General features: G+C 47.6%; 1 protein-coding gene across 1 annotated transcript in view; it reads right to left on the reverse strand.

The window, feature by feature from the left end:
- The window catches only part of LRRD1 (leucine rich repeats and death domain containing 1), a 337,071-nt gene extending 318,307 nt beyond the window's left edge, over positions 1-18,764 (reverse strand). Inside the window, exon 1 of the mRNA XM_086941848.1 lies at positions 18,619-18,764. The gene's annotated coding sequence lies outside the window, so the exon portion shown is untranslated. The remainder of the gene's footprint in view (positions 1-18,618) is intronic.
- Between the last annotated feature and the right edge of the window lie 6,061 nt (positions 18,765-24,825).

Below are 24,825 nucleotides of genomic sequence, written 5' to 3' on the forward strand. Positions count from 1 at the left end.
GTTTTCCTTATCCCTTTTATTTTCACCAACATTGTTAAAATGTCAACATGACTGTGGCATATCTGTACCATATCCAAGTTAAGTGGCCCTTACCATGCTTTCTCGTCAATGGCAATATATTTATTCCAATCTCTTTTAGAGGCGTTAAATGTTTCCTATATGTTTTTACCTTCACTAGCTCTTCTTCTATCCAATGCTAATAACAAAACCCTGCCAACTATATTCAAGTAGCTGTTCTATGTTAAAGCTTCACTTTTCTCAGGTACGCTACAGCCTCTGCCATTTATGACAAATCTTCATTATTTCCATTGTTTCCTCCTAAAGTAAGAAGCACTCATTTTGGCCAATTTCTAATTAATTTAGTTTTTATATTATCCACTGCTTTCCTTACAGAATCCTTGAATGCATAATTAATCGGGTTGTATGATGGAACAACACAGGGAAATATATTGCATGCCTTAACCTCGCATTTTTTCCGCATTTATTTTTACAACGCATATGCCTGTACAATGTATCCCATTACCACGCACACTGCATATATATATATATATATATATATATATATATATATATATATACCCAATTATACAATGTATTTGTGGGGGGAGACTCCCCAAGCCTCCAACTTACTTTAAATGTGTGGTAAAGGTATGCGTTGTAAAAACATGTGTGGTAAAAATGAGTGGTAAAGGTACAACATGGTAAAAACCTCTTTGTAAATGCTGTTTCCCAATTGATCAATGAGCATAATATAATTCATTTCTGGCCCCTTGTCTTTGACCCGCTTACTCCTTCTATTGATAAAACGACATTACTCATAGTGAAACAGACTTTCACAGGACGGACGTTTAAACCATATTTATGAATATTGACTACTCAGTTATCAATAATTGCTTAAGTTATTCTCATAGAGGTAAAATAAAGCAGTGTTTTATTTAAACCAATACCTGTTGCAGCATCTCTAGTGAATGATACCAGATAGACATCACCAGACTTGACTATCCTCAGGGAAGTATCAAATCTACAGTCCTTGATTTGTAAAACAATAATTGTCTGAGCACAAAGTTCTTCTCAGAAGTCTGCAGTGGGCGCTGACGAATGTTGCGATTGCTGAATACCAAGGCTATCGAGTTCTGATTCCCCATCATGCCTCTTTCATCCATCACCAGACACTGCCTCTTTAGCTCATTCTTGCAGGTTCTTTTTCATCTTTGCTTTCTTCCTTTGTCACTGTTTTTATTCTGTCTTTCTGTTTCTCTTCCTTCTCCAGTGGGCTCACCTGCAACTATTGGCTCCAATTACACACTGCAAATGTGGGATTGGTAATATTTTCTATTAAGAGTGCTATAATCCCACCCAAATACTAGTTTTATATTCAGAGAGGTATAAATCCCCTCATACACAACTAAGGACTTCTCTTTCAATGGGAGGACCTCTAATTCAACATCCTGATGGTCAGCCAGAGCGCCATTGGCTGATCGAAGGGTCCTTTATACTGAGATACCTACAGTTCCTCAAGTACTGATAGGTTTTAAACAAATAAGACTTCCTGTCAGAAAAATAGGGTTCTTGGTGGCTAACTCTTGCCTACCTATTCCCTCTTTTTTAGACATAAATAGGATTTCTATTTCTCTTTTGCCTCTTTCAAACTAGAATGGGCATCTTTGTTTTCTTTAATGAGTTTGTTCAATTAAGCCTTAGGGAGTTGACAGTCTTAGTCAAACTATTCTGAGTATGTCCTTCCTGTTTCATGCAAAATTGCCTGCCAGAAGGTCACAGTCAAATAGTTTTAAAACCCTTTATCCATAGTGAGTATGAAAAGAGTTATCTATATGACATTTTTTCTAATTCAATAATTGTAGCTGTACTATATGGGGATAAATTATAACCACCAAATCACACTCTGGTGTGGAAGCTTGCCATTCTTTAAAAAAGCCTATAAGGTGGAGTGGTGGCCAAGCCAAGCAAACCTGTACCCAAATGTCTGGCTCTACACTTACCCTGCAGGGATCAGTGACCAAAATAGTGCTGACCAGTATCTTATCTTCAAACACTGCCAATTTACCTTCCTAGTGCACTTTTACAAGGCAAATCCTGCTAACCATGGGATAGCATGGTGCATGAGATATAAAAAGATGCTTTTCTGCTAAGTACATCTGTCTGCAGCTAATCCATGAAGTGTGCTGGCGCTAAACCTGCAATGACATAAAAGCTAGTCACTCCACTAGTGAAAAGAGAAAAGGAGGGACTTTAGGGAAGTTCAAAACATTGATTCTTGAGATATGGCCCAAAGTGCCAGTGGAAACTGATTCCATTCTTTGATGGCAATAACCGAAAACAGCACCCACCATTCCTAACCCGGTGGCATCTCGGTACTGCAACACATAGCACTGAGGTAGATCGAAAAGTTCTAGGCCTATAATGTACAATGCTAACAATCAAAAATCTCGGGCCCTGCTTATAAAAGACCTTATGAGTGAGAGTGAGATCCTAAAAAGAATCCTTTTCTTGATGGGGAGCCAATGATTATCCTGTAGGTAATAAGAAATGGACTTCCCTCAGGGTTTACCCAAAATGAGGCAGGTATCTGCATTCTGTACCACTTTTTCTGACCCAGCTCTCTGGTCAGCCTAGGTATAGGAGGTATAAGATGTTAACATAGTCCAGAACTGGGGGGCGTGGCCAGCTACAAGGCCAGGTTAGACGTGCCTCTGCGTGTCTCCTGAAGAAACTGCACTAGATCCGACGAAAATAGCTCTTCAAACTCGAAAAAAAACGAAGAATCGAGAAGCGGACTTGGGGCTGCACCGGCGGTGACAATAGTGCCGAGAAATACCCCTGGCGACAATCTAAAACCTGGGTTGAAACTCCGCTGGTGCGAAACACCCGTCCCCAAGATGGCGGCTAGCGGCGCTCCGCCGGCCTGAACACTGTGATATCCCGACCCAGGAGCTGGCTGCGCTGTGGGCTATCACCTACCCGGGACCGGAGAGTGTCCCCGGCCGGCGACGGAGCGGCCCCGCGGCCCCCCCCCCTCACCCTGGGACCAGGGACAGAGGATGCCGGAACCCCCGGCGATCACCGAAGCCGAGTGAACTCCTGACGGAGCCCTGATCCCCAGTCTGGTCCGGCTGCGTGCGATCCGGAGAGCAAGAGAAAGCCACTGCGGCGGGGGGCTGTGAATCCGGATATAAGGGAGCACCCAGAGGACGAAGGAGCCTGAAAGACTTTGCGGTAAGCCTCCCGCATACGGCGACTGCGCACTACCGGTGCGGATATGTCCAGCCAGGCCGGAGCTGACTGCGGTCTCGGTGATCCTCTTGCCCTGGGGAGTGCAGCGCTGGGAGTCGGTGCCCGAGTGGTGAGCGGCAGCCCTTCCCCCCATCCTAACGAGACAATACTCCTGCCCTGGACACTCCATGCGACGACTAGGACCAGCAGCCCGCATTACGGAGGGCACACACTGAGGGAGAGGCTCCCCTCGTGCGGTAACCTCGTCGCCCACCACCTTGGGAGCTGCCTTGCAGCCGTGCCTGAGATCCCGGAACCCTGGACCAGGAGGCGCAGTATTACACCCGGATAGCCCCGAGGTGCGTGCCCCACCCCCCCCTCCTGTGGAGCCGGAGGGACCCTATTGACCCTACGATCCGTCATCACAGAGAGACGGCCTGCTACGGAAGCCCCACAGGGCTCTGACTTCTGGAGGGCCCCCCATTACCTCTGACTGTGGGGGAGTGGGCCTGTTGTGGCCTGCGCGACTTGGCCGCTGGCGCCACCCACCTGGAGGGTCCACGAGGGCTGCGCGGACTTTGATCTGGCCCCACACCCTCTCCTCCCACCCTGCCACTCCGTGAAAGGCTGACTCGGGGGTGACTCGAGCGAACCGCCTCCCCCCCCCCCTCCCCGCCGGCTGCTGAAAAATACAACTACTGAACGGGGCACCATGGGGAAGAGAGACCCAGTGGCGAGACCAGCGAGGCAGGACACCATCGACAACTATGCCACGACACAGGCACAGAAAGAAACGACCGCTATGGGAGTGGGCACACGCACAGACACCGCCATGCTTCTAGAGGCGATCCAAGCCTCGAGGACTGACATTCATGACTCGAGAGCGGCACTAGAGACCAAAACAGGTGAGGTGGGCTCTGAAGTCCTCCTGTTGCGCCAGGACTTCCGTAACCTGACTGAACGGTTGACTACGGCGGAGACCAGAATCGGTGAAGCGGAAGAGTACCTCACCACCCTCCGAAAAGATATGACGGAGTTACAGGCATCCCACAGACAGCTTCTGTGGAGAGTAGACGACGCCGAAAACAGGGCAAGACGAAACAACCTACGTTTCGTAGGATTTAGAGAGGGAATTGAGAAGACGGATGTAGCGGCCTTCTTACATTCCTGGCTAACGTCCATGTTTCCCCAGGACCCTTTTTCAAGCTGTTTCGTCATCGAAAGGGCGCACAAAGCCCTGGTAGTGAAACCGCCGGAGAGAGCGCGACCACGACCGATCATTGCAAGATTTCTTAATTTTGCAGACAGAGACCTCATCCTGAGAGAAGCGCAGAAAAAGGTGGAACTTCGATTTGAGAACACTAATATTATGATCTTCCCAGACTACAGTCAAGATGTGCAAAAACAATGACGCTCCTACGACTCAGTGAAAGCAAAGCTGCGAGACTTGCACATATCGTACATGTTGCTCTTCCCTGCGAAACTGAAAGTTCTCTTCAAGGGCAGGTCTTACTTCTTCAACCGTCCGGAGGAGGCCTGGCAGTAGCTGGAAGAGAGGCCCTTGCTGCGGGAAGCTGAGGTGGAAGGTCGTAGAATCCGAAACGAAATGGCGGCCGCCAATTTCCGGAAGAGTCCGCCCAAGGCCCAAAGATCACAAAATCCACAGACAAGACGTCACTTGCAGTTAACTCCATATCCGGATCATCCTGCGACGGGCCGAGGCAGCCGGAACAGGACTACGCCTGCAGAGGGAGATCCGGTGCCGGGGTTCAGGTACAGCTGTCAGGCACATCACACGGAGAAGGAGATGGAAAATGAGGAAAGTAATCCTATATCGGACATAGAGGACCAGACGGAACAATCTCTTCACCCTCTAGTCGCCGCAATCAGAGAGCTGGAACAAGGAGCGACTGGGAATTCAGACGAGCAAGACATTGAAACACAAGACTCCCACTCCTGAGAGACTATAGAGCTGAGATCCGAAACAGCAGTTCTTCGCTTTGGGGACACGCAAGTTGCAAGCACTTTTTCTTTCTTGTGTGGACTTATACCATTATCTGTTGTTTAGTTGGCGCTTATAGTGGCCCACACGACACGGGTAGACCCGTCCCGCTGCTAGTTGGACAGTCGAATCCCGGAAGACCTGGTGGGAGCCTAAGTTAGAGCCCTAGAGATAACCTAGTATACGCTGGTATCAGTGTATGCACCGCCCAAATTACAGGCGAACACACTCAGGACATTAGCCAACATACTTCTTGACACCGCTGACACCATTCAGATAGTGGGTGGAGACTTCAATGATGTAATGGATAGAGAGATGGACCGATCCGGAGTGCCACCCACCAGAGGAAGTCAGACCCCCCTAGCCCAGATGATTACCACTATAGGCCTCACTGATGTCTGGAGGTGGCTACACCCGGACCACTTAGCCTATTTGTTTTACTCGGCTGCACATAAAGTGTTCTCAAGACTGGACTACATTTTCATGTCCAGACAGGACCTGACCATAGATGTCGCAGCAGATTACAAAGCGAGGGGAATCTCGGATCACTCACCGATGCGGTGAAAATGGGTCAGAATCGGGGTGCTGAAGGGGACTCCTGGCGCCTCGCTGCATGGGACCTTAAAAATGCAACGGTGCTTAAAGGTGTGAGAGCAGACACGCGGATATACATAGCCGAGAATGAGGGAACAGTTGATTCGGGGGTAACCCTATGGGAAGCCCTACAACCGGTGATGAGAGACATAATACAAAATAGACTGGGGGAGGAACCGAGGAAACATCGGGAGGAAGAAGCTGCAATTGAGCGGGCCATAGTAGTATTAGAGAGAAAACATCTGGCTACGAGAAGTCCTGAGACCCTACGGAAACTGGTGGATACACAGCGCCAATATAGGGAACTAGTAACTGATGAGGCAAAGACTCAGAACCTGGCCACCCTTCACCGACTATACGATGTGGGGGATAAATCAGGCAAACTCCTGGCGTGGCATAGTAGAAAGGAACGGGCAGTGAGATGGATAGAACATGTTAGGGATGCAGAAGGGGTGCTGCTAGTACAGATCTACACATTGCAGAGACCTTTGCTACTTACTATGAACGCTTCTATGCAGCCAGAGACTTAGGTACGTGCAAAGCTACCCTTCAATATATGGGACAGATCGATCTTCCCTCGTTAGATCCTGAGGCCCTCGAGTTGCTCGAGGCTGACATTACGATGGAGGATATCTCTATAGCCATTGCTAGACTAAGAGTTGGAAGGACACCGGGACCGAATGGTTTTCTGGCGGAATTTTTCAAGTGTACGGCGGACATTTTGGCCCCGCACTCAGTGGCGTCACTAGGGTTGGTGTCACCCAGTGCGAGTAACTCATGGTGTCACCCCCTCACGACTTACATCATGAATCCATGATGCCCCCAGATACCCTTTCACGGCTTTACACAGGGACTAAAATGCACATGGCACCCGCGTGTCATGTGCAGCTACACAAATGTCCTGGACAGTACAGGACACACACACTACGCACGGCACGAGTCTACCCTTGCCCAATTAGACACAGGTTTACTGGCAGCACAAGAAACCTACATGCCCGTTCAGGGCTACACTGTTTCCGGGCATAGCATGTTACGTCTGCACGGACTCAGATTAAGATGCGCACAGTAACTTATGGAAACATGACACCCACGTACAACTCATAGTCAGTGGGAAGTACGTTACACTTGCACACAATAGCGCAACTACAGACCAAAGCAGTTTACTGGGTATATCGCACGCTCAGGCACAAGGAGCACAAGTTGAAATCGCCAAAGGGTATACTTTCAAACACAGCAAAGGGAAGAATGGGGGTGAAACTTACCAGCTGCAGAGGAAGACAAGCGTGCACCTGGCACTGCAAAACCCTGGTTCACTTCCCCGGGTCGGTTAGCCAGAGTTTTGCAATATTAAAATTCTCCCTAGAATACTTTTCAGCCTCAGCAATGGGGTGTAAGTAAATATATTAAACCAATATCAAACTCTGCTGGATGTCAGAGTACTCTTCATTTTGCTAATGTTAGTAAATAATTAATTGAAGACAAAACGTTCTATTTGGTAGTAAAAAGGCAGAGAGAAGATCACCCCCCCCTCCACAGGCTGAACTGCACATTTTTGAACAAATATCTTTATAGTTATTTTGGAAAGCATAAGCAAGTTACTAACAGTGCTGTCGATTAAATATTAAATGACCATAGCGAGCCATGAGTGCTAACATAATTACTGCACCGCATAGTACCTATATACTGTACAGTCTTCGAAAATAAAAAAGAACTCCAAATGTCCAAAATGGAAAATTTAAGAGGGGGCAGTGGTTTTGTTAGACTGGTAACCTCCGGTCCCATAAGACTTGTGACTACATACATGTACCAAAAATATTATGGCCCAAGAGCACAAATGGGTTAGTAGTTCTAAACGAAGTACAACACACATGTAATGGACTACTAATTGTTGTTCTGCACATGGGGATAAAACATGAGGGGGACAGAACGACCATCAGAGCCGAGATGTACTATGATTTTGCATATGGTTTGCGTAACTTTTGTGGCGCAGCCCCCACCCCAAAACATTTTTTTTCAGTTACTAAAGTACACAAAGCCACTTTGTGTGGTTTAGAAAATCCAAAGTAAAGCAGCACAGTGCATAGCGCTGCCTTGTGTTACTTTTTTTTTTTTAAACTTTCTTTATTGGTTTTTCTCCACATCGGCAGTGCACATCCACCTATTTATTTTGACACAAACCTAGATTTACAAAGACTTGTAAAAACCTAGTTTTGCACCACAATGGTGCGTCTAACTGAGAGAAGCGTAACAAGGAGAAATATCTTTATTTCTCCTCCTTACTTCTACTTTTCATTCTGCTGCATTCTGCATCACACATAGAAAGAGGAATATGCCTCTTTGGATTGGTTTGAGCAGGAAGGTATACCTTAATGCAAAAAACAATCCTGCCCATAGTGAAGACACCCTTGCACTATGGTGTGAACGTGCTTGCATTTGAGCTAGGTAGCACACAATGCACCAGCACAAGGAGTGAGCAAAAAATGCTTCATTTCTTTGTAAATTTGGAATATTTCTGCTCTCTCCATTTCACGCAATGCACCGCAGCAAGTTCCCTTGCTGTACTGCGTTGGATAATTAATAGTAAATGTGCCCCAAGTGTATTGCAGTCAGATCGCCTGAGACTCCGCAGACTTAATGGCTGACAAGTATGCTGCAGCAGACTTAAGGGGGCGTGGCTACGGCGCTGAGCGGAATGGCTGCCTCGTAAGGGAGCTCCGCGCGCCGGGATCATACACCGGACAAATTCCATCCTTCCCCCGCTGAAAACGGGCTGATACCGTGCCCGGGAGGCCTGGGAGAGCAAAGGAACAGAGAGAGCTGCTCTGTGACGTAGAGGCGCTGCGCCTTCACTCGTCAATCCGAAAATCCTGAGCGGGTGTGGGAAGACCAAGATGGCGGCACCGCGCTCGGGACAGTGAATGCGCCATCTGAGCCTGCCTTGGTGAGGCTGATTGCAAGGCGGGCGCGAGCCGGGCTGCGCGAGGTGAAGCTGTGGACCCGATCTGCCCCGTGGAGACTTACTTGTGTGGAGTGCGACTGTGGGACGCTGGCTGGTGGGACTAGTGCTACGGAGCCAGGAAAAAGCCAGTGGGAGTCCCGACCTGGGTCGGCCGCGGTGCATCTGGCGGTGGACGGAGGGGGCTGCTGTGTGAGGCAACGTGGGAGGCCTGCTCCTATCTGGCCCCGGTAACGTGGAGAGGAACGCGGAGCGATCTGGCTGAACAGAACAGAAGAGACCGGTGAGTGGGGCGCTGGACTGGGCTGGGCCTGCGGGGGCTCGCGGGGCCATACTGCCTGCATAGGCGGCGGCGTCTGGCGGATCCTGCGCGGCGGGCTTTTGGGGGTAGGGCCTGGACTGGCGACACACACGGCGCCTGAAGGGGTTCTGCATTGCTTGCGGATACTGCAGAGCTCCGCCAGGTGGTCGCACTGCTGTATCCCTGACTCGACCTTGGTCCGGGATTGGAGGGTGACTGCGGGTGTGAGCTCGGCGGGGACTGCAGGTGGTGGGGAGCCTGGATGGTGCGGTGGGTGACCGCTGCTGGTGGATAGCACGACAGCTGGGCGGCGATTGGTGCCCCCATCGCTTTCACACCGCGCTGCACGGACACGAGACAGGCCGCGTTGACTATCGGGCCTTGGGGGCGCAGTGAAGAGGGAGAGACGAGGCGAGTCGTGTGGGCTCGGAGGAGGACTGAGAGCTGCTGCATTTACCAGCCCACACACGCAACAGGGCCTGTGAAGGTATAGGAAGTTCCGGACTGTTTGTGCGGGCCACGTGGCGACATGGGCAAGTCCGAGCCCAGGCAAGCTAAGTTGACCTTTGAAAATAAAAGGAACACACGAGCGGTGAATGATCTGCAGGAGCAAGGCGGGTCTGGAGGTGCAGAATCCACGCCAGATGAAACGGAGGATGACACCCGCACGATACTCCTGGAGTTACGAGCGGGAATGAAATCCATAGACAGTAAGATTGACGCACTGGCGACTGGCCTTGACATAGTAAAGAAAAAGGTCAACAAACACGAGAAACGACTAGACGTCCTGGAGAACAGGGTGTCAGATGGGCACGACACACAGGCAGAGACCCGCACGCAGCTCCTCCAGATGGAGAAAGTCCTGGAAGTGATAAGTGCGAAAAACGAGGATTTAGAAGCGCGGTCTAGGCACAATAATGTGAGAATTTTTGGTCTGTCGGAGACAACACCAATTTCCAAGATGGAGCCTTTCATTGATGGTATGCTTCGTGAGCTTTTCGGCACTGCCCTATCCAGTGTGATGATTGTGGAGAGGGCTCACAGGTCCCTGGGGCCCAGACCGAAACCAGGTGCGCCCCCGAGGCCAATCATTGCCAGGCTCCTTAATTATGCAGATCGAGACTCCATTCTGAGGGAGGCAAGGGCAAAAGAACCAGTGGTGTATAAGGGCGATACCCTGTCCTTCTTCCCGGACTACACTCCAACGGTTCAAGCAGCGCGCCGAGAATTCGCCCCAGTGAAGAAACTTCTACGAGGCGAAGGTGCCGTATGCTATGCTCTATCCCGCAAAACTGAAAATATCTCATGAAGAGCAGTCACACTTCTTTACGGATGCCAAATCTGCGTTAAAATTCACAAAGCACATCTGCAAGACCAAGCCAAAGGAACATCGGCCACCTGCGGAGCAGACGGCTTCTGGATTAGATGAAGCAGACAGATAGACTGGTGATTACTGTACTATGGGACTAATTCATGATAAAACTACGGGGCCTCTCGCTTCGAACAGCTGGAGTGAACCGCATCTGATCAAACTGATTTGTTAAATTGGGGCGGACAAAAGTTATTGTTCTCTTGTTTGGTGCTCTCTCGGGGACCCGGGGCGGGGTGGCGCTTTGTATACTGTGGACGATCCTAAAGTGATTTAGCTGTACTATGATGGACACAGAACCAGCGGCCGCACTACGGTGCGTGTACAAGCTGCTGTGCTTCTTCCCCCATCGGGTAATACCCACATGGTTGTTGTCAAAAGAGAGTGGGGGGGGGGGGCAAGTCTCGACCTGATTGGGAGGTTGGAGTGGGTGGCGGGAGGGGAATGGCGGGTTCTTTATGGCTTTTATACATGTTGTTTTTTTTCTGAATATCGAGATCGATCACGAAAGCGTAGAACTGTATTTGTCATGCATGCCAGTGGTTTTGTTCTGTGACTGCTCGGGCGATGACCTGGGGGTCTCCCTGACGCGTACTTCTGTTTCTTTGATAAGAAACACCTAATAGCTGACAACTCAGTGATGCTAACTTGGAATGTCAGGGGCCTAAACTCTCCTAAAAAGGGAAGGCAGGTGGCTGGATACCTGAACCGACACGGTGTACAAATTGTGCTGTTGCAGGAAACACATTTGGCTCCGCACGTGGTATGTGGGGCACTGAGCAGGTGGGCAGGTTTTCAACATGCGGCCTCTTATTCTTCCTATGTGAGAGGAGTCCTAATCCTGGCGAAGAGAGGGGTTGATTTTCAAATGCTTACCACGTATGCGGATGATGAGGGGAGATGCGTGATGGTGTGTGGGAAGTTGTATGGTACGTTGGTAATCATCGTGAATATGTATGGCCCCATAGTAGATGACCCGCTGTGTGTTACTCGCATCTGTGCTCAACTGAGGAACTGGCCTGCTGCACCTGTTATATGAGGGGGCGATCTGAATACATATTTAGACGTGCAGTTGGATAAGTCTAACCCGGAATCGCACCGCACCCCCCCGAGTAGCAGCGAGTGTGTTACAAGCAATGGAGGAGTTTGGTCTGCAGGATGTATGGAGAGTGCGTAATACAGAGAGGAAAGAGGGTACACATGCGACACCTGTGCATGGAAGTTGGTCTAGACTTGACTACTGGCTGGTTGGTGAAGAACTTATGGATTGGGTGGTGGAGGTGGGTCCACTTGCCCGCACGCTGTCAGACCACAACCCAGTACGCTTACTATTGAGAAGCACTTATGGAGTGCGACGTCCTTTCACATGGCGACTGCGAGCAGAGGCGCTTCTAGACCCTATTTATGATAAAACCATACACAATGCTATAGAGCAATATTTCAAGTTAAATGAGGGCATGGTGGATCAGGAGGCGACACTGTGGGAGGCCTTTAAGGTCACCATCAGAGGGATGTGTATTGGCACAGCAGCTGGTATTCTTAGGGATATCAGAACACAGCTACAACGCCTTGAAACTGAAATGCAGGAGCTTGAGCGAGAATATGCAGCCAGGCCTATGCTATCCACACTGGCTAAATTGCGTGAAATGATGGTAGAATACGAGGCGGAGGCGGAGATTAAATACATTTATCGTAGACATGGGGCCCGCAGATATGGGGAGGCAGGCAGGCAGGGACGGACGCTTGCGTTTAAAATAAGAACAAGACTAGAGCAGCAACGGGTGGACAGGATAGTGGATGACGCGGGAGCCGAGCATTACACTCCAGAAGCTATAACGGAACAATTCTGCAAATTCTATGCGGATTTATATGACACGCAGAGTACCCTTACCACCGAGGACTTTGATGAATACTTGGACGACGTTGCATGCGCTTGGCTGACGGACGCGCAGCCTCAGTATTTATGTCACCCAATAGATGAGCAAGATGTCAAATTGGCCATAGCGGCACTAGCTAATGGAAAAGCACCGGGTCCGGATGGACTGCCGGTTGAGTTTTACAAGAAATATGCTGATCTCCTCACGCCGCGTCTGCTGGCAGTATATGCGGAAGCGCACGAAACGGGGTTGCTCCCCCTGACATTGCGAGAGGCCCTCATAGTCACACTGCTGAAAAAAGATAAGCCCTCGGAGCGCTGCGACTCCTATCGTTCGCTGTCTCTGATCAATATTGATGCCAAAATCCTAGCCAAAATCATAGCCACTAGGCTGCAGCCCCTGATGCAGGGACTGGTTTTGCCGGATCAGTCAGGTTTCATACCGGAGCGGTCTACCTCGCATAACCTGCGCACACTCTTTTCCATGTTTCATGTATTGGAGCCGAGTCTGGAGGCTGCGGCAGTACTATTAGACGCCGCCATGGCGTGCGACTCCGTGGAATGGCTATACATGCACAGAGTGTTACGTCATATGGGATTTCCCCCATTATTCCTTCAATGGATAACAGTGCTATACACGGCGCCATCGGCGAGAGTGAGGGTCGGAAGGTTGACTTCGGACTCGTTAAGTATCAAAAGAGGGACCCGGCAGGGGTGTCCCCTTTCGCCCATGTTATTTGCGATTATTTTAGAACCATTGGTTTGCGTGATTCGCCAACGACATAGGGAGACTGCGTTGAACTTTAACAACCGCCCGCTTTCTATTTCAATGTACGCAGACGACATGGTACTGTTCGTAGGAGAACCGTACCGGTATTTGGTACAACTACTGCGGGAATATGTGCGGTTTGGCAGCATCTCGGGCCTACAGATAAATTGGGAAAAGTCGATCGTGATCCCGCTGACGGAAAGAACCATGCGCCCTGACCTTCAATTCCCACTAGTTTGGACGACAGACCCTGTTAAATACCTGGGAGTGTGGGTGCACCGTGACCCGACGATCGTGATACGAGAGAATTACGGTCGAGCTAGTTCTAATCTGGAAACAATGGACGAGACCTGGATGCAACTGCCGCTCTCGCTTGCGGATCGCATCGCTTTGGTCAAAATGGTGGTGCTGCCTCGATTTCTCTACCTGTTCGGGAACGTACCCATACGGCTGAATCTGGCATTTTTCAAGACGATTCGTGGACATCTACTTTGGTTGGTGTGGGGAGGTAAGACGGCAAGAGTGCTGTGGTCTTACCAAGGGGTATGCGCGTGGCGGATTCGCGGCCCCAGACTTCTATGCCTGCTATTTAAGTGCCCAGGCTCAATATTTATACTACTGGTATCGGCCGCATGCCTACACGCCACATGTCGCGGTGGAGGAGGGGGATGCTGCCCCGATTCCCTTGCACAGCATTGTAACACATAGCTTGCGCAATACTCCGAAATCGGAAATAAATGCGATCGACGCTACAATATCGGCATGGCATCGCATAGGGAAACTGGCGCAGAAGCTGCCGCTATATGCACCAGATCTGCGCCTGGAATGTCATGCGCATCTGTCGGTTACGCATGAGGCCCCGTCTCTGAGGTTGTTGAAAGAGGTGGGCATTACTCGTATGCGGGATGTGTATCCAAACGGCACGTTTCTTGACCGGGATGACTTGAGTCACATCGAGAACCAGTCACTCTTATTCCGCTTTGCGATTCATCGGTTGCGAGGGGCGGCCCGGGAAAATTACACCACCTTCCCGGATGAGCCTCCGGTACTGGCATCTTTGCAGTCTGTTCTAACTGCACCTAATACCAAGAAACTGATTTCTAAGATATACAAACTTATCAAAGACGAAACAGTGTTGGGTGTGGACAAAAGCTTGGTCAAATGGAATACTTGTCTGGAGGCTGACATATCTGAAGATGACTGGAAGCATATATGTGGTCTGACTGGGACGCTCTGCATGAATGGTAACCTTAAAATCACTCATTTCAAATATATACACGAAGTATACTACACTCCGGTTCGGCTGCATGCCTATGGCTTGCGCAACACGGCGGAATGTGACAGATGTGGGCGGGATGAGGCGGACTTTCTCTACTTGGCGTGGAGCTGCCAGCCGGTGGCTGCTTTCTGGAGTGAGGTGGAGAGTGCAGTGCGCGAGATGGCTAAGGTGGATCTCCTATGTACACCCTTGGTGTGTCTACTCTGCTGCGTGCCACATATCAGAGGGACAACCGGTAAATTTGTATGATTGACGTTACTCGTATCTCGCCCTAACCACTAACTGGCAGGTGCTGTGACACAGGGTCCAAATGCTCTAGGAAACTCACTGAACAACGATTGTTGCTATATTTTACTACTAGCAAGCAGTCAGGAGTGCTTTTTAGGTCTCGGCCTGATCCAGCGCATTCGCTGGTCTCGGCCGAGACATTTTGGGGCTCTCCAAAATGCTACTTTGTGGTGATCAGCTTGCTAGAACGCGCACAGACGCGCGTGACGTGCACAGCACTTTTCCACGTCGCGCGCGTGTGTGCGCTTTATAGCAAGCTGGTGGCCGGCAATGCAGTGATGCTTGTGCGCACCACTCTCGTATTTTTTTTTTGCGATCGCGATTACTTGTTTCTTTTTCCCTGTTCTCCAGTCACTCGTATTTTGCTGTCTTCCGGTTCTTCTTTCCTTTTGTACGTCTCCTACCAGCTATGTTATATACATGCTGACAATGCTGATTATCTGAAGCACTCACGCTTGTGCTCGACGGGCTCTTAATGCGTCATCACCAGGAAGTGAGCGCTTTTATGTAAGGCTTGTGCCTTTGAGGCACTGTAAGATCTCGATGAGTAACAATAGGGGAGACCTTGCGTAGGAGCACAGTGTGCCCGCGATTACATTCCTCTTATCTCCTCCCCGGCCCTTCCTTCCATAGCGCCATTTACGAACTGGACAGCCTCTAGCCGCTTGTATGAAAGGTGGGTGTGTAGCCTGCGCTTGTGAAAAGTGCAAGACTGAGTTCAGGAAGACCTGAAATACCTTACAGGGTGCCAGGCCCTCCCACCAGAGATTTCACCCTTTCCCGGTTCCAGCTCCTCACACTGCTATGGTATACACATGCTGACAGCCAGACAGTGAATATTTGGGGTGCTGTTTCTCTGTTCATCCGACTCCAGGGGCCTTCTGCCTCACAAAGGCCTCTGTACTAGTGCTTGTAGTACTGGCTGGCTGAGCCAGCTGCTGTTATTCGCCGCATTTACTTAGTGCACCGTGTGTACGGGGCTTAGCCTCCTGAGCTGCCAACTGGACACTCTCGTCTCTACTCTTTTAACCTCCAATTCTCTTTCTCTGCCGTCACATGGGGCTACGAATGTGGTGAATGAATAACCTGCTGACGAGGACTGCATTCAAGCTCCGCACCGGCCTTCCTCCAAACAACATGAGATTTGGCGTGGCTGGTACCACTAAAGGCCTCTGAGGGCAGTGCAAAGCCTTCAAGTTGGTAACGGATAGGCTCATGCAAGATTCCTGTTGTGAACCTTGTGGTTAGTATTTGTCTCTTAGTTGTAACTATACACTCTGCAAACGTCATGATCGCATTTTTTCGCTCATGTTGTTCTAGAGGACCGTAGTTGATTGATGTTATTTTTTCACCTATCCAACCACAAAGGACTACTGAATAAACAAGTGCTATGTATTTTTTTTTTGTGTACTGCAACTGCATGTTCCTTGCACACTAAATAGCAAGCTGCCTTGGTTTCAGGATTTCGTGTGTTGTTGATTTTCAAATATTGCTGCTATATTTTACTCGTAATCATTGATTTTCAGTCTTCAATCAATAGAAACTGTTTTAGAAGAGTATTCCACTTTGAAATAAGCATGTTTAAAGTTTCTGCTCCTCTACGAAAGCACAGCTTCAATACCAACCTCACGTGAGCCTTGATTTCACCTCCAAAGAACACCCTGCAAGATGGATACATTTTAAGTGTGTATTATCCACGTTTGAAGGGGACGCCCTTTCTTGTGGTGTACAGGGCAGTAAGAATGTGTGCCAAGGAGCACCCCCACCTTGTCACAAAGGTCTGTCTGCCTGCCTGACTCCCGCCCCTGCTCCCTCCAGTTTGAAAAACACGTCTGTGCTTACACATAATAAAGTCTGGCTGTAATAAAATGCATCAGCTAGCCATGGTTTCATCCTTCTCTTAATCCAGCTGCCACCACCTCCGAGGTAATTTTAATCAGCCTGGTCAGCTGCTAATTAACAGCAGCTGCTGGCAGCGCCACAAATATGCCTCGTAGCTGACATCTGTATCTGCAGTTTTTCAAGGGGAGCCCGGATTGTATTGTTATTGTATTCATATAGCACTTACTACCCTTGATGAGGTGTTAAAGCGCTTTTCGGATAATATCATGTTACTCCGGAATCCAAAAAAGATTAGTAGTGAATTAGTATAAGGAAATATGAATTAATATGAGTGGTGGACGTGTGAGTCTCTTAGTTGGATGGAAAAGGAAAATGGAGAAATAGAAGATAACTAACACTCCCTTTAATTATACTAACATCAACTGCACCGAAAAGTAACTCTGTATGCTTCCTTTATTGACTTAGAAACAGCTTTTGATAGCATAGACAAATGGAGACTTCTAAAATAGGAAATCTTGTTGCCTTTGCTGACTGCTATCTCTTCATTGTACATGAGAACATGGGTAAGGGTGCTCCTAATCCGAGAAAGGTATCAGAGAAGCTCTTTACGGACCAGAGCTTTAAACGGGGCTTCATACTTGCTCCCCTGTTGTCTTATCTGTACTTGGCAGATGTGATGGATGGTCTAAAAAAATAAGCATTTTCAATGCAATGGGTCTCGCATTATTAGAGTTTGAGCTATTGGCATTGTAAATGACAATGCCTTTTATTCATTTGCATCGGTGCGTATACAAGCACTTTGTACTTATAGTCCATGCTTATAAGAAGCAAGGCTGGCAGTCTCTTTCACTGCCAGCCTTGCTCATCGTAAGCAAGGACTATACGTTTAAAGTGTGCGTTTAAGCACTGATTGCAGGTTTTAAAAATAAATGAAAAAAAGGCATTGTCATTTACAATGCCAATAGCTCAAACTTTAATATTGCGAGACCTATTGCATTGCAAATGCTTGTTTGAATATTTTGTAACGATTGCACCCAAAGTAACCCGTAGCCTAAAGTAGCACTGTAATAAAAGCTGTAACCTATTGGACTTTTCGGTCTACCTACATCTTATGTTACATTTATACACTTATATGGCAAATTTTCACAGTTTTTGTATGATCCTAGAATGCTTCTGAATCTGGACAAAGTAAAACCTGGGCAAGGGCATTCTCCATTCTATAACATTAGCATTTTGCCATTGTAAACACCATATAAATACTTATAACTAACCATATGGCATTCCATACCAAGCATTGACAAAGCCAATAAGGCTAACCTATGCAAGACCTATCAGCTTTGCCAATGTTTTGTTAGCCATTTAATAAAGCAGCACTAGCTTCAGTGCAGCATAACTGAAAATAAAAAAAGCACTATAAAGCGGACAACGCTGGCTGTGTCATACAACCTTTTCACCTTGTTTTCAGCAATTTGCAATATAGCTAAAAAAAAACTCCAGCAAAGGCAATAAATCTCAAATAGGTAAAACCTATTGGCTCTACCATTGCTTATTTAAGCTTTTTGTTTAAATTGCACAACTGCTCACCAAGCGACAACTTACAATAAAAAACTGCTAATACAAACTTATAAAAACTGATTATATTATACTTAATTCAAGTAGTCAAAACCTATTGCTTTACCAGGGCTTCTATTTCCAGCGCGGTGAACAAGGCAAGTTTCCAACCATGGATTTTCTTTTTTACAAATCATCATGGTCACAGGCTTTCGTCCAATTGGCTAACTTAAAATGCAATCTGCGTGATTTTCACCTAAGAAAAACAGGTTGTGCTTGGCAATTTTTGTTCTTACTGAAAGATGGATTGCACATTCCAAAGCCGAAAAAACGTCAGTATTGATAAGCAATGCAGAAAGTTTGCACGAAGGAAAGTGTAAAACAACCACTATGCTGCGTGTTTTTAGATGACTAAACTGAAAGTTAACCTTTCACACTTTTAAAAGCTAGGTAGAGACTAGTAAAACTTTGATTCACAATAACCTAGCTACAAACAAGCACAAAATGTTCTGGAACTGCAAGCCATAACAATGAATACCGACATACGATGTTTTAAATACCTTCATGGTAACGGTGAGTGTTAGGATAAAGTCGAGATAAAAAGCAAATAAATCCTGCATTGGGCTCCCGGTGAAGTTTCTGAACCTAACATTAGTTTTCGGTTGCCTGGCCCTTTAAGACGCTCAGGACGCTGCGCTTCGCAGCGGTGTTGAGACGCAAATGAGAGGTATCCAGGGCGATGTGTATACTATACGTGACGATGGAAGCAGGTGTGGTTGTGCGCTTGCGCAGTAGATACCGGTCGCTCCGTGCGTGTTTACATTCGTGTACAGATCTCCTTGTCGTGTGTCACAGGTGTGAAACGCAGGGCGGTATCACTTACCTCGTTACTGCGCGACTTCTGGGCTTTTGCTGCCTCCCCGCCCAACTTAAACTGCAGCTCTGCCACATATTACTAGCGCACAACAATGTGCGGTATATTGTGATAAATGTGAGGTTGGTTTGGCCTCACGTTACCGAGAGTGCTGTGGTAAGCAACATGCCAGCCGCGTTGTAGCTTAATGTTCAAAACGACAATTATTGATGAGGCCTCGTTTTGCTTTGTTTTGAGAGTAGACTACCCCAAACTCTTTGTCACGATATGAGATATAGGAGAAGTTTTAAATATGGGAAAACATACGGTATGAATGCGTCATCTAAGCGTAGGGGTTGTGCGAGCTGGTGAGGTGAGTTGCAGGCTTTTAAAATTCACAGAAATGTGAACAGCAGACTGGCATTTATAAATTATTTTGTTTCTTACAAATTAAATTATGTATTTATTTTGTCCACCATGCAACTCTTTTTCAGTACGGAAAGAACGGAATGTTTTCAAACAAACAACAATTAAAAGGGGGTTGCATCTATTCATTAATATACATGATTTTTCAAGTAGGTGCTAATAGTAGTTAAAACTGTAAACGAGATACTTTAATGTATTTAAGCAACAAGCAGGCGCAGGTCATTTTATCCATGTCCCAATTTCTAGCGTGTGCTGTCTACTTGTTCAGTTATGAATACGTTTTAGTGCATATATATCAGGGCAGTGGTTCCCAAACTTTTGACTCCAGAGGACCCCCATTGAGTCACCCCTGGAAGCTGGGGACCCCCAAGCAATTTGTAGGATTTAAATTTCAAACATTAAAACAGTAATTCGAAAAAGAATTAACACACGTGTGCACACAAAACAAATACTCGAATTACTAATGATTTTAGGGGCATATTTACAAGGCCCTATCACCATGGGAACATCACGTTTTGCGACGTTCCCGTGGTGATAGGGACCTCGCCTTATTTACAAGGCAGCGTTAAGCCACTTAACATGGCTTAACAGTGCCTTGTAAATAAGACCCCCTTTCACCCAATGCTTTGTTTCTCCTCGTTTTTGCAAAACGCCTTGGTTTGTTTATGTTCAGGAAGGTAACCCTTCCTGCACATCAACAATCTTTAAAAAAATGACATGTTGTAACTTCCATGTGTATTGCATTAAGCAGCACACATAGAAGTGACAACATGACATTTCAAGATTGTTTATGTGCAGGAAAAGGGACCTTCCTGTACATAAACAATCTTCCCTTGTTAAGTGTAGCGCCAGTGCAGGGGAAACGCAGGGCTGCACCATATTGTAAATATGGTGCAGCCATGCGTTTCTGAAGTGGCGGAGTGTTTTGTTAAGCCAAGGAGGCTAACAACACTCTCCACCACTTTTGTTGTATTTTATATTGAAAGAGTTTGCAAGAAAACAAAAAAAGTTAATGGGAAGGTTGGTGCTGCACCGCCGTGACTAACTTTTCAATGGTTGGTTTTAATTTGCAGTACAAGGTTCCTGCTCCTGCCAGGGCCAGACTGGAAACCCAAAGCAGTCTTGGCAAATGATTTCAGACCAGTACCCATACGATGCACACCAAGTGCAGGGAGTGAGCCTGACCGCTACAAAGGAGGCTTTGAAGGCTTTCCCCCCAAAAAATTTAGGAAACAATGGTGCAGTCTACAACACATTTATCATTATATATTGAATTGGATTAGCTTTTTAAAGAATAGTAAATGAAGACCTGACTATGTACCAGAATACGACAATCTTTCTGGGGGTTCTTCAATGATTCCCTCATTATCACCCTCCAACAGTGCCTCTCATCTCTCCATAGCCCCTCTGTCACATGTATTTCATTTGTCTTATAGCATCTCTCATAGCATTGTAGGATGTCAGAGCACTTTACATCACACACACATTTATAGAGACAGTGAATCGTACACTTAAATCAGTGTATAGAAAATGTTACATAAGGCAAAGGGGTCTACAAGGTGTAGGGTTCACAGGCCATTCATCCTGGTAGGCATTTTTAAAGAGTGCTTGGTCTGGGAAAGCACAAACTCAGGATTCAGAACATAACACAGTGGTTAGCATTGACTTTTACAATAAAAATGTATTTCCACCCAAATAAGCATTTTTAGCAGCATCAAGATAATGAAAGACTGTGAAAAAACATAAGTCACTAACTTGTACCTAGCAGTTTGCAAGCAGCTGTTTAATGACAGTTTATAGGTCACTGTGCTAGATTACGATTGTCACTTATGAATGGCACAGTAACAAAAGAATATCTCTGACAAAAGCAGTAACACACTGACCTATGCATAAAAAATACTGTTTTTTAAAATGCACGGTACATGTTTATTGCAGTAGGCATATTAACCCTATGTGCCAGGGCCGTTTCTAGGTGTTTTGCCGCCCGAGGCGAGAATTGAAAAATGCCGCCCCCTCCGGTGTCCAGGTTTTTAGGTCTCGCCTGTCAATGCGCATGCGCATTGAGCTTGCGAGACTATGGGGGCTTAAACAGACTTTAACCAACTTGCGATTCCATGGCGATTCCTTGCAGTGCCCGTCAAATTGAAGCTCAATGCGCAAGCGCATTGACATTAAAAGCGCGTGCACATGAAAGCGACAAGGCTCCCTCCCACGGCTATCCCCACCCCTAGCCGCCAGCACCTCCCCTCTCTCTCCCCGCACACAGCCAGGCTCGCAATTCTCCTCCCCCTCCCCACCCGCCAGAACCTCCCCTCTCTCTCCCTGCACAAAGCCAGGCTCGCATTTCTCCTCCCCCTCCCCAGCCGCCAGCACCTCCACTCTCTCTCCCTGCAGTTTCACGGCCTTGTCTCGTCTTAATGTATTTTTAGTCCTATCACACCAACTTAAAGTATTTGCAGGAACACAATGTCACAATTAAATTCACAAAGTCAAATCAGATTGAAATTAGATATGTGGTTCATTTAATCCTTAAGGCTTTCTCCAATTCCAGCCAACACGTGTTTCGTCGAATGGGCAGGTACCCACGACTTTATCAGGGCTGCTGTTCGATATTGGTAGGTTATATGCCTTCTGGCTGGTTATAATTCCGACCCAGCCTCAACGTGGCTGGGTTAATATTTTCTTTGTGCACCCGGCTTTGTGTCTGTTAATCACGCTTCATATTAATGGTTTAGAGTATATAGCCCCAGGAGCAATCAGGATGAGTTAAGTTAGAATCCAAAAGTTTAATAGGATCATTAGTTGTGTTCGTCACGTTGGTAGGTACGTTGGCAGGCCACAACACGGAGAGACCGGCTCTACACGTAGCAACATTTCCCCCGTGACTTCAAAATACGAAGCTGGGGTGAGGATTAATATTTACCTACCAACGTGACTAACACAACTAATGATCCTATTAAACTTTTGGATTCTAACTTAACTCATCCTGATCGCTCCTGGGGCTATATACTCTAAACCATTAATATGAAGCGTGATTAACAGACACAAACCCGGGTGCACAAAGAAAATATTAACCCAGCCACGTTGAGGCTGGATCGGAATTATAACCAGCCAGAAGGCATATAACCTACCAATATCGAACAGCAGCCCTGATGAAGTCGTGGGTACCTGCCCATTCGACGAAACACGTGTTGGCTGGACTTGGAAAAAGCCTTAAGGATTAAATGAACCACATATCTAATTTCAATCTGATTTGACTTTGTGAATTTAATTGTGACATTGTGATCCTGCAAATACTTTAAGTTGGTGTGATAGGACTAAAAATACATTTTGGATCTATTGATCATATGTGGGCAAGGATGATGACCCATACCTAGGCACCCAACAACCAAGATAGTGAGTTGAATACTGATTTTGCCGATAGTTGGTAAATCGCCATAACCACTCAGAATAATCATCCCCGTGTCTCGTCTTAAACCCGCATTTGACATCTTCGCATTCAATACTAAAACCACCGCCTCAGCCTGCACAACTCATTTAGCAGAAAGGAACGGGCTGCAACTTGCAAAACTCCACGACTGCAAGCGCCACCGCCTCAGCCTGCACAACTCCTTTTTTTGCACAGTGAAACAGACTATTTTTTAAACAAATTTCGCCAGCCTTCGCCATCTGTTCCCCAGCCGCCAGCACATCCCCTCTCTCTCCCCGCACACAGCCAGCCTCGCATTTCTCCTCCCCCTCCCCAGACGCCAGCACCTCCCCTCTCTCTCCCTGCACACAGCCAGGCTCGCATTTCTCCTCCCCCTCCCCAGCCGCCAGCACCTCCCCTCTCTCTCCCTGCAGTTTCACGGCCGTGTCTCGTCTTAAACCCGCAATTGACATCTTGGCATTGAATACTAAAAGATGTTGGAAGCCTCATGTTCTTAAAAGAATTTGTAATAAATAACACACATTAATTAGCCTTGTACCGAAAACAATAAATACACTACCCTAAATGTGTGGTAGTGAATGGCAGCGTTCCAATGCTGGTGAGCCCAACAAAATCAAAATAAAATGGCAGCCCTCTATCTGTTTCGTGTGCCATGATAGGGTGGGGGGCTGAGGGGGCTTTGAATGCCGCTTCCCTTTGCAGGCTCAGTTTGAAGCCCTGGTCTTAACTATGCAGCCTCGACACTCGGTACAAACGGAGTAGCAGCAGAAAGGAACGGGCTGCAACTTGCAAAACTCCACGACTCCAAGCGAGCCTGCAAAGTCAATTCGCCAGCCTTCGCCATCTGTTCCCCAGTCCACAGTCGCCACCACCTCCCCTCTCTCTCCACGCACACAGCCAGGCTCGCATTTCTCCTCCCCCTCCCCAGCCGCCTTCACACACTCTCACAACCGCACACACCCTCAATCACACTCACACCCTCACACACCATCACTCACCAACACACCCTCACCCACAACCTCAACACCCTCACCCTCACACACCCTCACACACCCTCACCCACTCACCCTCACACCCCCTCACACACCCTCACCCACAGTCACACACTCAACCTTCAAACTCGCACACCCTCACTCACCTTCACACCCTCACACACTCACAACACTCACCCTCACTCAACCTCAAACTCTCACCCTCACTCACCCACACCTATCATCACACACTCTCACACCCCATTACCCTCACCCCCTCATCTTCACACACCCTCATCCCCTTACCCTCACACCCTCACTCATACTCACACCGTCACCCTCACTCACCCTCACACACCATCACACACCCTCACCCCCCTGACCCTCACATCCAATCACACTCACACTCACACCGTCCAAGTCCACCCTCACACCCTCACTCATACTCACACCGTCACCCTCACTCACCCTCACACACCATCACACACCCTCAGACCCCCTGACCCTCACATCCACTCACCCTCACACTCACACCGTCAAAGTCCACCCTCCAACTCCACCCTACAACACCACCCTACAACTCCACCCTCCAAAATGACTGCGCATCTATGTTAATGCAAGCAAAGATTTTGCAGTGCGAATTGATGTGTACCTTACAAAATAAGAGAAAACATTTTACATGGATAATATAAAAAAAGTTACTGATGTGTTTGTTTTTTGATTCAGCGCTAACAACAGCATCAATCAACATTACATAGGTCTCTATTAGCTTCTGAAACAACGCTTCACAACATTAATACATTTGAAGTGTACAATATTCACGGAGAAAAAATGAACACTTATAGGCACCATCACAACAACTCACACCCACTCACACCCTCACCCACCCTCACCCTCAGCCTCACACACCCTCAATCATCCTCACCCTCCCACACCATCACTCACCAACACACCCTCACCCACAACCTCAACACCCTCACACACCCTCACTCACCCTCACCCTCACACACCATCACTCATCACCCCCTCACACCCTCACCCTCACACCCCCTCACCCTCACACACCCTCACCCTCACCCAGTCACCC

Source organism: Lissotriton vulgaris, chromosome 10, assembly GCF_964263255.1.
Source record: "Lissotriton vulgaris chromosome 10, aLisVul1.2, whole genome shotgun sequence".
Lineage (NCBI taxonomy): Eukaryota > Metazoa > Chordata > Amphibia > Caudata > Salamandridae > Lissotriton > Lissotriton vulgaris.